At 43.8% G+C, this 12,622-nt stretch overlaps 1 protein-coding gene across 1 annotated transcript in view; it reads left to right on the forward strand.

Annotated features, from left to right (window-relative positions):
* Positions 753 to 12,622, forward strand: part of UBE2D2 (ubiquitin conjugating enzyme E2 D2) — a 61,885-nt gene continuing 50,015 nt past the window's right edge. The window contains exon 1 of the mRNA XM_005661722.3: positions 753 to 1,212. The gene's annotated coding sequence lies outside the window, so the exon portion shown is untranslated. The remainder of the gene's footprint in view (positions 1,213 to 12,622) is intronic.

Here is a 12,622-nt window from a genome sequence, read left to right on the forward strand (position 1 = left end):
GTTGGTTTTTAATTACTGGAGCACACACTGTGCAAGTTTTTTTCTGAGGTAACTGGTATATTGCCATAACAATTCACCAAGCAGAGCACCTCTCCTAGGGCTGACAAGCCAGTGGCTGAGAGACATTCAAGTTGTCACCCATGTCTTCCTTACAAAGACCATCTCAGGGCTGCCTGTGGCATGGTTGAAGAACCACACTCCTGCAGGTGCCCAGGATGTTACCACGCAGCTACCAGAGAGAGAATTCACGAGACTCTTGGCTTCAGGGAACTCCCAGCTTCGCCACCGTGGAGCTGTGTGACCTTGGACAAGTCCTTTCCTCCTTCTGGAAAGTTGTAATGGACCTAAAGGCTCTTCCTGGGTCAGCCTCCGCTATGTGGACGGCCAGGAGACCTAGAATACATTCGCCTTTAAAAAGCTTATTGATCTCAGATAACATATCTAAGAGGGAACCAGAGGCAAAGGACTCAGGGTCGCGGGCTACGAGCCTCGGCCGTCGAACGAGCCTCCACGACCCCGGCACAAATCTCGCGAGATCTTCTCCCGGCGTCGCGGCGTCATCCTCTCGGCGGCCGTGGCGGCGGCGGCGGCGGCAGCACGTAAGACACTCAGAGGGGCGGCCCGTATCCCTCCGCCGCCGGCGCGGCCCGGCCCTCCCTTCCCAGGCCCGCCAATCCCCGCTCTCCCGACCTGCCCCTCGGCCTGGGCCCACCCCGCACTCCTGCGGCCCCACCCCGGCGGCGCCACCCGCCCGCGCGTCCCTCGGTCCACCTGCGGCAGGCAGTCCCTCTGGCTGTCCGACCGGGAGGCGCCGGCCGAGCCCGAGGCTGGGCTCTTGCTTCCCGGCGGAGGGATCCGCGGCTGCTGAGGAGGCGGCGCTGAGCCTGGGAGGCAGAGGCAGCTACGGCGGCGGCGGCGGCGGTGGTGGTGGCGGCGGCGGCGGCGGCGGCGGCTCGGGCGGCAGCGCATAAAGGGGCCGCCGCCGGGTGATGCGGTGACCGCTGCGGCAGGCTCAGGAGCCGAGTGGGCCCCGGCCCTAAGTCTGTCCCGCCGGACCCGCGCTTCGGAGCTCCCCATCTTCTCCGGCCGGCCCGCGGTCACCGAGGCGGCCTCGCACCCCTCGCCCCTTCCCCGTCCCTCCCCTGCCCCCGTCCCCACCCCGGGGGCCGCCGCCACCCGCCTCCCACGATGGCTCTGAAGAGAATCCACAAGGTAAGCGGCCAGAGGTCGGCTGTGGGTTCGGGCCGCTGGGCCTGCCAGCTGAGCAGGCTGCGGCCTGCACTTCCCGCCGTCGTCTCCGCTGGGCTCGCGGCCTCTTCGGACCCGGCTGCCGGCGATGGCCCTGCCGGGCGGCCTTCCTACCCCACTCCCAGTGATGGCGCCGGCGGAGGCCCCGGCGCGCTGACCACGCTTAGGCCGGAGGTATGCTCGCCGGCTCAGCGTTCCTTCCTGGCCTTCTTTCTAGGCCTCGCGTGCTGTGGAGTCCCAGGGCCTCTTCCCGGCCTGGGACTGCTGTGCTAGAGGGCCATTGTCCGGCTGTGCCGAGAGCGGGTGCTGGGACTGGGGCGTTGGGCGGCCCCGTCGACGGAGGTCGAAAGGGCTCCATGCCCCTTCCCTGCCCGGCACCTCGTACCCCCACCTCCGCAGAACCGCCTGAGCTTGGAGCCCGTGTCTCAGGCGGACTGAGGAAGCCTTTTTGTCCGATCCACAAGTATTTTTTGAGTTCACTTGCCTTTTAGCGGCCGCACTCTTCACGTCCACTCTGCTCGTCCAGACACTTAGAGTAGGAAGTTCAGAAGGAAAGTAACGTGATTTTTATGAAGGAGGAGGGAAGTCGAGGGAGAAGCGTTTTTAATTCCTTGAGGTTACCAAATGTAAATGTAGAAACTACCACTTCCGTCGGCTGGAATGGATTTAACAGGAAAGCTGTTAAATTGTGAAGAGAAGAGGTAGAAACCTGAACGTTGGAAACCGCTGGAGAAAATGACACAAAGGTTGCTGTTATAGTCTCTTCGCAAGGTGGTTTTTAACGCTTAAATTAGGTGATATGTTCGGGGAGAGCCTTTTAATGTAGAAGGGATTTTGCTAGATTTTTCCCATAGAAAGTATTTATTTGCCCTTTAAGGTGACGAGTTATTCGTTTAGGTGTCTTAACAGAGGTTTTCCTAATCCTGCTTCCAGAGTAACAGTGCTTCTGTGCTTGGCTTAAAGTTTAGGATTTTTTCCCCTTTCTCTCTAATATTGTAACCTGCTGGTAACTCTCACTGTCATTCCCCCCCACCCCCCTTAGAAGTGGAAAAGCGCTTTTTGTTTGGTGTTTCACTTGTTTACTTGGAGAAGCTGTATTAAACCTCTAGCAGTAAGAAGTAGATCCTGGGATTATCCATCCTGAAGGATGGGATGGAGTTGCAAGAGGAAGAGAACCAATTTTCATCTTGCCTTAAACTCAGTGAAAATGCAGATTTGGACAATTTAAACACAGCTCAGCCGTTGATCCTCACTTCATTCTTGATCAAAACCCATTAATGTGGAATTAATCCCAGTGGTTTCTGTAAATTAGGTTAGATCCTCACCAATTTCTCTGGACTTTGATTTTTATCAAGTGAAAAAGGGCAGACTTTAGACAGAGTACTTGTACTAAAATGAAGTGGGTTATTCGTTAAAACAAGCTTGAACCTTAAGCAACGATCTCTTAACCATTTAAGGGACCAGGAGCACACTGAGGACAGGTGATCCAAGTAAATACTGTATATGCATTTTTAAGGCTTTAAAGAGTTAATAGGTTCCTAAAGACTAATTGAGAAGTTCTCAACTTGAGGTTATACCTGTAAAAGATTGAAGAGGAGTGCGTATGACGTGTGATAGTCTACAGATCAAGAAATGTAGCCTTGAATCTCTACTCTGATTGATATATATGTTATGAAGGTTTTTTCAGAGAAGGAAATAGCACTCAAAACATGGCATCTTAATCTTCTCATGTCCTTGCCTCCAGTAATACTTCTTTTGAGATACCACATATTCTCTAGATTTTTCTCGAAAAGGTGACCTTGTTAAAATTTTAATAAGAAAATTAAGTGCAGACAGTAATTTGAACTTTTAAAATTTAGTATTAACGTTTTTTCACCTAGTTTATAACCTAGAACGCTCCTCCAAAGTATGACTCAACTTCTGAGACTACCATGGATTAGAAAAAAATAAAATTTTTTTTTGGTATACATACTAGTCAATAAGATTGTGAAAACAGAAATTAACCTGCTGCACCACAAGAGGACTTCCCAAACTGTTTGTATAGCATGAATTTTAAATGGAATTTATAGACTTAACCTATGTGTGGATAAGACCAGTCCTTTGTTACCCTCAGCCCTGGTAATGTGTCTGTGATGGAATCCCCACAAGACAGACTTGGCTTATATACTTGGTCTTGGCCTTGAACCTTCCCAGGTAGAATTCTCTGAAAAAATAGTTCTGCTTAATTACCTCCACTTCAAATATCATGGACTACTGCATCTGGGTTCTAATAAAATTTTTACCAAGAACAAATATTTTTGAAATGTGGCATCTTTAAGAATTCAGTATCTTTGACCAAGAGAAGTAGTGTTCTGTGAATCTGACTGTCCTTTAAATGCCATGACTTTTTTTTTTTTGTATGGGGGTCGGGTGTTGGGCTGTGCCCACAGCATGTGGACGTTTCTAGGCTAGGGATCAAACCTGGGGCATAGTGACGCAGGCCGCTGCAGTGACAATGCCAGATCCTTAACCTGCTGTGCCATAAGGGAACTCCTAAATGTCATGACTTTTTTGGAAAAAGCTTTGATGGGTTTTATTTTCATATGTACTTTAAGGTCAGCTGTGCTATGTTTTAACAGAGTATATAGAAAATTCATTATAGTTCTATGCAGGGATGGAGGCTTTTGGGGATTGTATCTACACCAAATGGCCCCAGCCTACTAAGTTTTGAGGTTTTCTGCTGACATTATAGGTCTTTAGCTTTGGTTTTGATGCTTTGAGTGTCTGCCTCTAGCAGCACCACCCCCAGCCCTTTTACAGTTGGCTGCCTCTCATCTATTGTGGGCAGGGAAACCAGATCACTGAGCTTATTAAAATTATGTCTAAAATAAGATCCAGTAGGCTCTGAGTGAAGAGGGCTTCATGTGTTCTGTGAACTGTGGTCTATTTGACTGATCAGAGACCTTTTTTGCTTCCTGTTTTTCTTCTTTACTTTTGTTATACAGATGCAGGAGCCTTTTTGTTGCTCTTAGAGTGCCAGGATATTGAAATATAGGGTTCATTTCTTTATTTTGAGGAAGAGTAACGAATATCATGATTCTTTGAGGAGTCGAAGACAGAGCAAAGTTAGGATACTAAAAGCTCTTAACCATAACAGTGCCGTGTACATTTTAATGGTGTCCTGCTAGTTCCGGTTCATGTTTGGTGTACATAGCTTTGGTGTTAGGACCATCACTTGCTTTATTGTATTTCTGTGATTATAGATTCTTAAGACCCCTGAAAAGACCAGTCAATCAATTAATTTTCCAGTAAAATAAGTATTTCAAACTCTGATGACTCTAAAGACCAGGCAGGTAACCAAAGTGAGCAAGGAGAATTGGAGGGACCTAGATACTGCATGTGCTGTTAGAAGGGGGCAGCTGTTATTCAGCTATTCAGCTCCCTCCAAATGTTACTCTTGCCAGGATCTGTGCCCAAAGTTGCCAGATCTTCTTTTTTTTTTTTTTTGGAAAGTCACAAATCCAGATTTTTGGCAGCCGATTCAAGTTAAAAACAACACCAAAGACACTGCTGCACTTTTTTTGGTAGATTGGTAGGCCTGTTTAATACATGAATTAAAAATAACAAAAGATTGAGGTTCAGCAAATAACCAGGAGTGTAAGGATTAAATCATTTAAGCCATACCTTCTGTCTTTTAAATGTTTCAGCAAATAAACAGCAGTGTAAGGATTAAATCACTTAAACCATACCCTCTCTGTTTTAAGTGTTTTAAGGTATTGCTTTATGTAGATGGGCATGATTAAGTAGTTTTTTGGAAACTTCTAATTCTTTGGTGAGTTTTTGTGTGGTTAGGTCGTAGAGAAAGCCATTTTAGTAGCTGCATTGATCCCATGGTAGAAGTTTATATCTTACATTTACCTTCATTACGATCTGTTTCATGTTATGAATCCTCTTTTTGTAGACTACATCCTTTCTTTAATGTCTTAGATTGGAAGTTACCAAAGGATGATTTTTAAGGGTATGGGAAAGGAGTTGTAACATTGTTAACAGAACTATTTTTTTAAAAAGATTACTTTAAAATACTGTACTAGGAGTTCCTGTCGTGGCACAGTGGAAATGAATCTGAGTAGGAACCATGAGGTTGTGGGTTTGATCCCTGGCCTCGCACAGTGGGTTAAGGATCTGGTGTTTCTGTGAATAATGGTGTAGGTTGCAGACTCAGCTTGGATCCCGAGTTGCTGTGGCTGTGGCCTCAGCCGGCACCTGTAGCTCTGATTCCACCCCTAGCCTGGGAACCTCTATATGCCAGGGGTGTGGCCCTAAAAAGCGGAAGAAAAAAAAAAGATAAGCTTCTTCAAATCTCTGGGAAGATTTTTTTTTTCCTTTAGAAAATGATTCTTTGCTTTGCAAGGGTTCGTTGAATTGGGAAACTCCGTTTGGCTCTTCTGGGTTACTAAAAAAAAATTTTTTTTTTTTTTGGCTGCACTGTGGCATGTGGAAGTTCCTGGGCCTGGGATTGAACTTGTGCCACAAGGGAACTTCGTAGGTTACTATTTAAATGTAATTTAAACAGCCGTCATTAATTTAATAAATCTAGGTTTTCTTTAAAGTCTTCTAGTGTGTATTATTGTACTGCTGACTGACAAAGTCCAATTCTGGATATTTTAGTCCAGAGAGAGAGGAATGCTAAAATATCCTAGGCAGTTCCCAGGATAGGAATACCTGACTCATGCCTGATGCTGCCAACAACCTCTGCAGCCTCATCCCAGAAATGAAGGAGCGCACTTACTTTTCTGTAGAAATAAATTTTGGTGGTTAGGTTCCCAGGCTAACCTTCAAAATCATGTTAAACTATGACATAGGAAAATAAAGTGTTCTTTTGTCTACACAGTCAAGTGAGATTTCAAGTATAGAATCATAAAATTTTAGCACTGCATCATCTCTCAGGGCTGCTGTCTAAAAAGGCCATATGACTTAATAGAGCTGGATAAACGACTTGGATTTCTTGACTGCCCAGTATCTTTTCTGGCAGGTTCTGTACCTTCATGTATTTGTTAGGTATGTAAATAAATCCAGAGGGTGGAATCTTTTTCTTTTGTTCAAACAATTGGGTATTTAAATTGTGTCCTGGAATCAGAAGATCTTTTCCTCAACACCTCTTTTTATTGTTGAAGAGGTTTCTATCAACTTTCTTAAAACTATGCACATTTTGGATGTTTCTCCTTCTGTATATCTTTCATCAGAGTCATATGGGTTTTTTAATCTCTCAAAAAGATTAAGAATCACTGTCCCACCTCCTTAAACACTCTTTTAATCTCAGTGGGTGACCCAATTACCTATTCTGTAGAGAAAATAGAAATATCCTGTGTGAGTTCTTTCAAATTTCCTTTGAGTCTTTTCAAAACAAAAATGAAAAACCGAACCCCACAGCTGCTATCTTTAGAGTACTCACTGCTTGTCAGAATGACTGAATCTTCAGAACAACCCTTCAAGAATTCTGTTCTCCCCAAGTTAGATGGGCAAATGGAGACTTGGAGAAGTAAACCAACTTGCCTGTGATTATATGGCTTCGATAGGAGGAGCCAGGATTCAGATGCATGCAGCCTGGACTGTGGAGCCAGCCATTGCTCCAAGTATATTTTAGTCATCGCTCCTCTTCCTCCTTGTCTCTGGAGAAGCTGTGCTTTGTCACGCTAACTTTTGCTTTTCGTCCTCTTTCTTTCTGCCAGGTCCTTGCTCTCTAGTAATTGTTCCTGCTCTCCCATTCTGTTCTGTGACTCCCCTCAGCTTCTAAACTTACATAAGACTTTGCTCATCCAAAGGGAAAAAAAAAACCCCAAAACTCTTTACCTCCCCTCCCCTACTAGAACTAATTTTTTCCTCTTTATTCTTCCATCTCTGGCATTTCAGTGCCAAAATTCTTGGCAGAATAGTCTATTCACTGTTCTGGGACGGTTCAGTAAGGTCACTGGTGATTACTTAATTGCCATATTCTGTGGATAACTCAGGTTTTTTTTTTTTAACTTTTAAAACAGTTAATGTGATTGTTACTAATTTCCCTTAGCTTCTGACAGACTATCTCCTCCCTCATATCCAGTATTTCCTAACTTCATTAGAACACTTTTGGAGTTCCCATTGTGGCTCAGTGATTAACAAATCTGACTAGGAACCATGAGGTTGTGGGTTCGATCCCTGGCCTCGCTCAGTGGGTTAAGGATCCGGCATTGCGTGAGCTGTGGTGTAGGTCGAAGATGCTGCTTCGATCCCGTGTTGCTGTGGCCGTTGTACAGGCCGGCGGCTACAGCTCTGATTTGACCCTTAGCCCCTAGCCTGGGAACCTCCATATGCTGCGAGTTCGGCCCTAAAAAGCAAAAAAAAAAAACCACTTTTCAAACTAATATTATTGATGGATACAAACAAGAGGTCATAAAATAATGCACACTAGGATGGCAGAAATGGCCCCAGGTAAATTAATTAACATAAATAATCAAAATATAATATCACAAGCACAAAATTAGGTAAATTATGAGGAAATGTTATTCATTGTCATCTTGCAATAAACACTTACAGTATCTTTTTTCCTTGTCTTTTATCTTTTTAGGGCCGCACGCATGGCTTATGGAGGTTCCCAGGCTAGGGGTCCAATTGGAGCTACAGCTGCCAGCCTATACCACAGCCACAGCAATGCCAGATCCGAGCCACGTCTGTGACCTACATCATAGCTCATGGCAACACCGGATCCTTAACCCACTGAGTGAGGCCAGGGATCTAACCCGCAACCTCATGGTTCCTGGTTGGATTTGTTTCCAATGTGCCATGACAGGAACTGCAAGAATAGTATTTTAACAAAATAAAAAGGATCCTTATCAGGTGCTGCATTAAATGTGTTACTCTGTATTGTTTTCATTACAGTATAAGGCAAAATTTGTTTCAAAAAGGTGCCTTGTTGCAAAAGAATACAAACCGTGTTTTGCATTATTAATGCAATTAGGGTACTGCCAACATTATTAATTGTCTCATGGACAGGCACATCACCTAATTAAAAAAAAAAGTTGGAGTTCCCATTGTGGCTTAGAGGTAATGAATCCAACTATCGTCCAAGAGGATGTGGGTTCTATCCCTGGCCTCGCTCAGTGGGTTAAGCATCCAGTGTTGCTGTGAACTGTGGTTTAGGTCACAGATGCAGCTGGGGTCCCATTTTGCTGTGGCATAGGCCAGCACCTGCAGCTCCGATTCAGTCCCCAGCCTGGGAACTTTCATCTGCCGTGGGTACAGCCCTAAAAAGCAAAATAATAATAATAATAGCACAATTTTTTAAAAAGTCTATGCTTCATTTATGTTTATTTTAAAATAATCTGGTTTTTTGGGGGGTTTAAGAATCAAAGGACTCTGCATTTCATTTAAAACTTCCATATTTCAGGGAGTTCCCATCATGGTGCAGCAGAAACAAATCTGACTAGGAGCCATGAGATTGCAGGTTTGATCCCTGGCCTTGCTCAGTGGGTTAAGGATCGGGCGTTGCCGTGAGCTGTGGTGCAGCTCACAGACGTGGCTCAGATCTGGCTTGGCTGTGGCTGGCTGTGGTGTAGACTGGCAGCTGTAGCTCTAATTAGACCCCTAGCCTGGGAACCTCCATGTGCTGCGAGTGCGGCCCTAAAAAGCCAAAAAAAAAAAAAAAAACCAACTTCCATATTCCAGCTATAAGTCCATGGGAAATGTATTAGGATAGTAGAAATATTTAGTATTCAGTAGGTTTTGATTAAGTAACTTCTCATATTGAATTATGATAAGAAACAGGCTAGATCATTGAAGTCAGATAGATAATATCTATGGTGAAATGCTGTTTGTGCATCAGAACACAGACATAATTTACTTTGTGGTGTATGAGTTTCTTGAGGCAAGTTATTGTTTTAAGGAGTTCCCTTGTGGCTCAGTGGGTTAAGGATCTGGCATTACCATTGCCATGGCTCTGGTTACTGCTGTGGCATGGGTTTAATCCTTTGCCTGGAAACTTCTGCAAGCCATGAGTGTGGCCAAAAAAAATATTGCTGTAAATTTGCGGAAATGTGTAGTGTTTCTTAAAAACATATGCTAAAAGAAAAGTAGATAAAATTTAGGACAAAAATATTGCCACCTTTTTTCCTATAATAACATGCTAACATCTCATGAGGTATACCACTGTAATTGAAACAGTTCTAATCGATCCTTCTCAGAATTATTTTCTTTTAGTCTTTGTGCTTTTCCTTTTTTTTTTTTTTTTTTTTTTTTTTTGTTGTTGTTGTTGCTATTTCTTGGGCTGCTCCCGCGGCATATGGAGGTTCCCACGCTAGGGGTTGAATCGGAGCTGTAGCCACCGGCCTACGCCAGAGCCACAGCAACGTGGGATCCGAGCCGCGTCTGCAACCTACACCACAGCTCACGGCAACGCCGGATCGTTAACCCACTGAGCAAGGCCAGGGATCGAACCCGCGACCTCATGGTTCCTAGTCGGATTCGTTAACCACTGCGCCACGACGGGAACTCCTGTGCTTTTCCTTATACAGAGAATGTCTTCTCAACTCACCCCCTTTTTCTGAATTCTTTTTTCATTTTTGGAGATCCAGCAGCTTCTCTGGGCATGCAGGCAGTAGGGTTCACTGTAGAACTGTAGTATGTAGACATGATTGATGGTGTCCCCCCCCCCCCCCCCCCGAACTGAGCTCTTCTGGGCAAAGTTCCTGTCTTATTCGTTGTGTTCTCATTACCTGACACATTGTAGGCATTCAGTTTTTTGCCATTGTAGGCACTTAGTGAATGTCAGCAGCGAGTGGTGGTGGGAAAAAGTCATAGGCTTTGGAGCAACAGGCCTACTTAGGCAAGTCAGTTCACTGACTTTCTTTAGCCTCGGCTGGCTCCCTCCCTCCCTCCCTCCCTTCCTTGTCTTTTTAGGACCACACCTGTGGCATATGGAAGTTCCTGGGCTAGGGGTCAAATCAGAGCTGCAGCAGCCAGCCTACAGCACAACCATACCTAGCAAGGCCAGATCTGAGCCGAATCTGCGACTTAGGGCGTGGTTTGTGGCAGCACTGGCTCCTTAAACCACTGAGTGAAGCCAGGGATCAAACCCGCTTCCTCATGGTTATTGGTTGGGTTCATTCTTAACCTGCTGGGTTTGCTCTTAACCCACTGATCCACAATGGGATCTCCCTAGCCTTTGCTTTCATCCCTATAGAATGGGAATAGTGTCACTCTGCAAGCCTGAAGGGGATGAGTGGAAAAAATATGTAGACTATATAAAAGATAGTTTTTAACATTAAATACTACTGGCTTAACTACCCAGTAATATTGACCCATAGAATTGGTAGAATCTTAAAATCTTAGGTGTCAGTGTTGTGTCTTTTTAACATTTCACTTCATTGCCACCCCAAGCAAAAAAGAAAAAAAATACACCCTCATGTTGTGAAAGTAAGGTTTTATATTAGTTCTCAAGGGAAAAAGGGATAGAATTCCAAATTTTTTCAACAGACTTCAGACTATTGTTATCTTAATGTTTCCAATGTATGTCATATTTTTCTAAGCCTAGATGTGAAAACAATTCTCTTAACGTTACCTTGTAATAGAAATATTTACTACTGTCCTCTGAGCACATCCCCCTGTCACTTGCAGAGCATCATGCTTCTGTAAGTGATACCACTCCTTTGCTAACTTTTTTTTATTTTTTATTTTTAATAGTTATTTCCCCAATATAATTTTTTTCCTACTGTACAGCATGGTGACCCAGTTATACATACATGTACACATTGTATTTTTGCACATTATCATGCTCTGTCGTAAGTGACTAGACATAGTTCCTGGTGCTACACAGCAGGATCACATTGCTAATCTGCCAACTTTTAAGGGTGTATTTCAGATAAAAAATTTGAAATCAGAGCCAAAGTTTACAGAAACCACAGTGATACCAGTTTAGAAATGTTTCTTAAAATAATACTATACTAATAGTGTCTTTTGACTAAATGTTCTCATTTATACAATCTATATTAGTTTTATAGTGCTGCTGTAATGAATTACCAAAAACTAAGTGGCTTAAAACAACAGAAATCTCTTCTCCCAGTACTAGAGGCCAAAAGGCATACTAGCAGGACCACACTCCCTCTGGAGGCTCTGTGCTAAAATCCTTCCTTGCCTCTCCCAGCTCCTCGTGGCTGTTAGCATTCCTTGGCTTGCTTAGCTTGTGGCCACATCACTTCAGTCTCTGCTTTCATCTTCACACTACCTTCTCTGTGTGCATCTTCTTTTTAGTAATTTATTTATTTTTGCTTTTTTTTTGTCTTTTCTAGGGCTGCACCCTAGATAGGCACATGGAGCTTCCCAGGCTAGGGGTGTAATTGGAGCTGTAGCCGCCGGCCTTCGCCACAGCCACAGCAACGCGGGATCCGAGCTACTACTGCGACCTACACCACAGCTCACAGCAACGCTGAATCCTTAACCCACTGAGCCAGGTCAGGGATCCATCCCGCAATCTCATGGTTCCTAATTGAATTTGTTAACCACTGAGCCACAACGGGAACTCCTGCATCTTTTTAATCTCTTGTAAGGACACTTGATACTCTGTTTAGGGCCCACTCAGGTAATCCAGAATGATCTTACCTCAAGGTGCTTAATTACATTTACAAAGGCCTTTTTTCCAAATAAGGTAACATTTTTAAGTCCCAGGAATTAATATGTGCCACTTATCATTTTGGGGGCCGTTCAATCCAACATACCATCTAATCCCCAAATTCTAATAAAGAGACTGCTGTAATTGCTTTTGGGCTTTTTTGATTTTGTTTTTAACTTTCTAAAATTTTGAAACAATCCCAAACCTACAGGAAAGTTGCAAATACAATACCTAGAACATCTTTCAGACTAAGGTGCCAACATGATGACTCACCAGCCCCAAATACTTTAATGTGTATTTCTTAAAGCATGGGCATTCTGCCACATAATCGCAATATAACCATCAAAATTAGGAAATTTCCATTGCGATATTACTGCCATCTAATCCTCAGACCCAATTCAAGTTTTGTTATTTGTTTCAATAATGTCCTTTATAGGAAGGGATCCAGTCCATTTTTGCATTTAGCTATCTATCTTTAGTCTTTAATTCCTTAATCTTTGTTTCATGACCTTGACCCTTTTTAAAAAAAATTAAAGTATGGTTGATTATGACCTTGACACTTTTAAAGGTTAGAGTTTAGTTATTTTGCAGAATGTCCCTCAATTTCTGTTCTTCTCATATTTCCTTGTGATGAGATTTAGGTCATGCGTCTTTGGTAGGACTGTCACAGAAGCAATGCTCTGTCCCTCTCTGCAGCCTATCAAGTGGTGTGTGGTTTTAGTTGGATTCTTTTCATTCCATCCTGTCAGGTGGTAAGCA

Source organism: Sus scrofa, chromosome 2 (genome assembly GCF_000003025.6).
Source record: "Sus scrofa isolate TJ Tabasco breed Duroc chromosome 2, Sscrofa11.1, whole genome shotgun sequence".
Lineage (NCBI taxonomy): Eukaryota > Metazoa > Chordata > Mammalia > Artiodactyla > Suidae > Sus > Sus scrofa.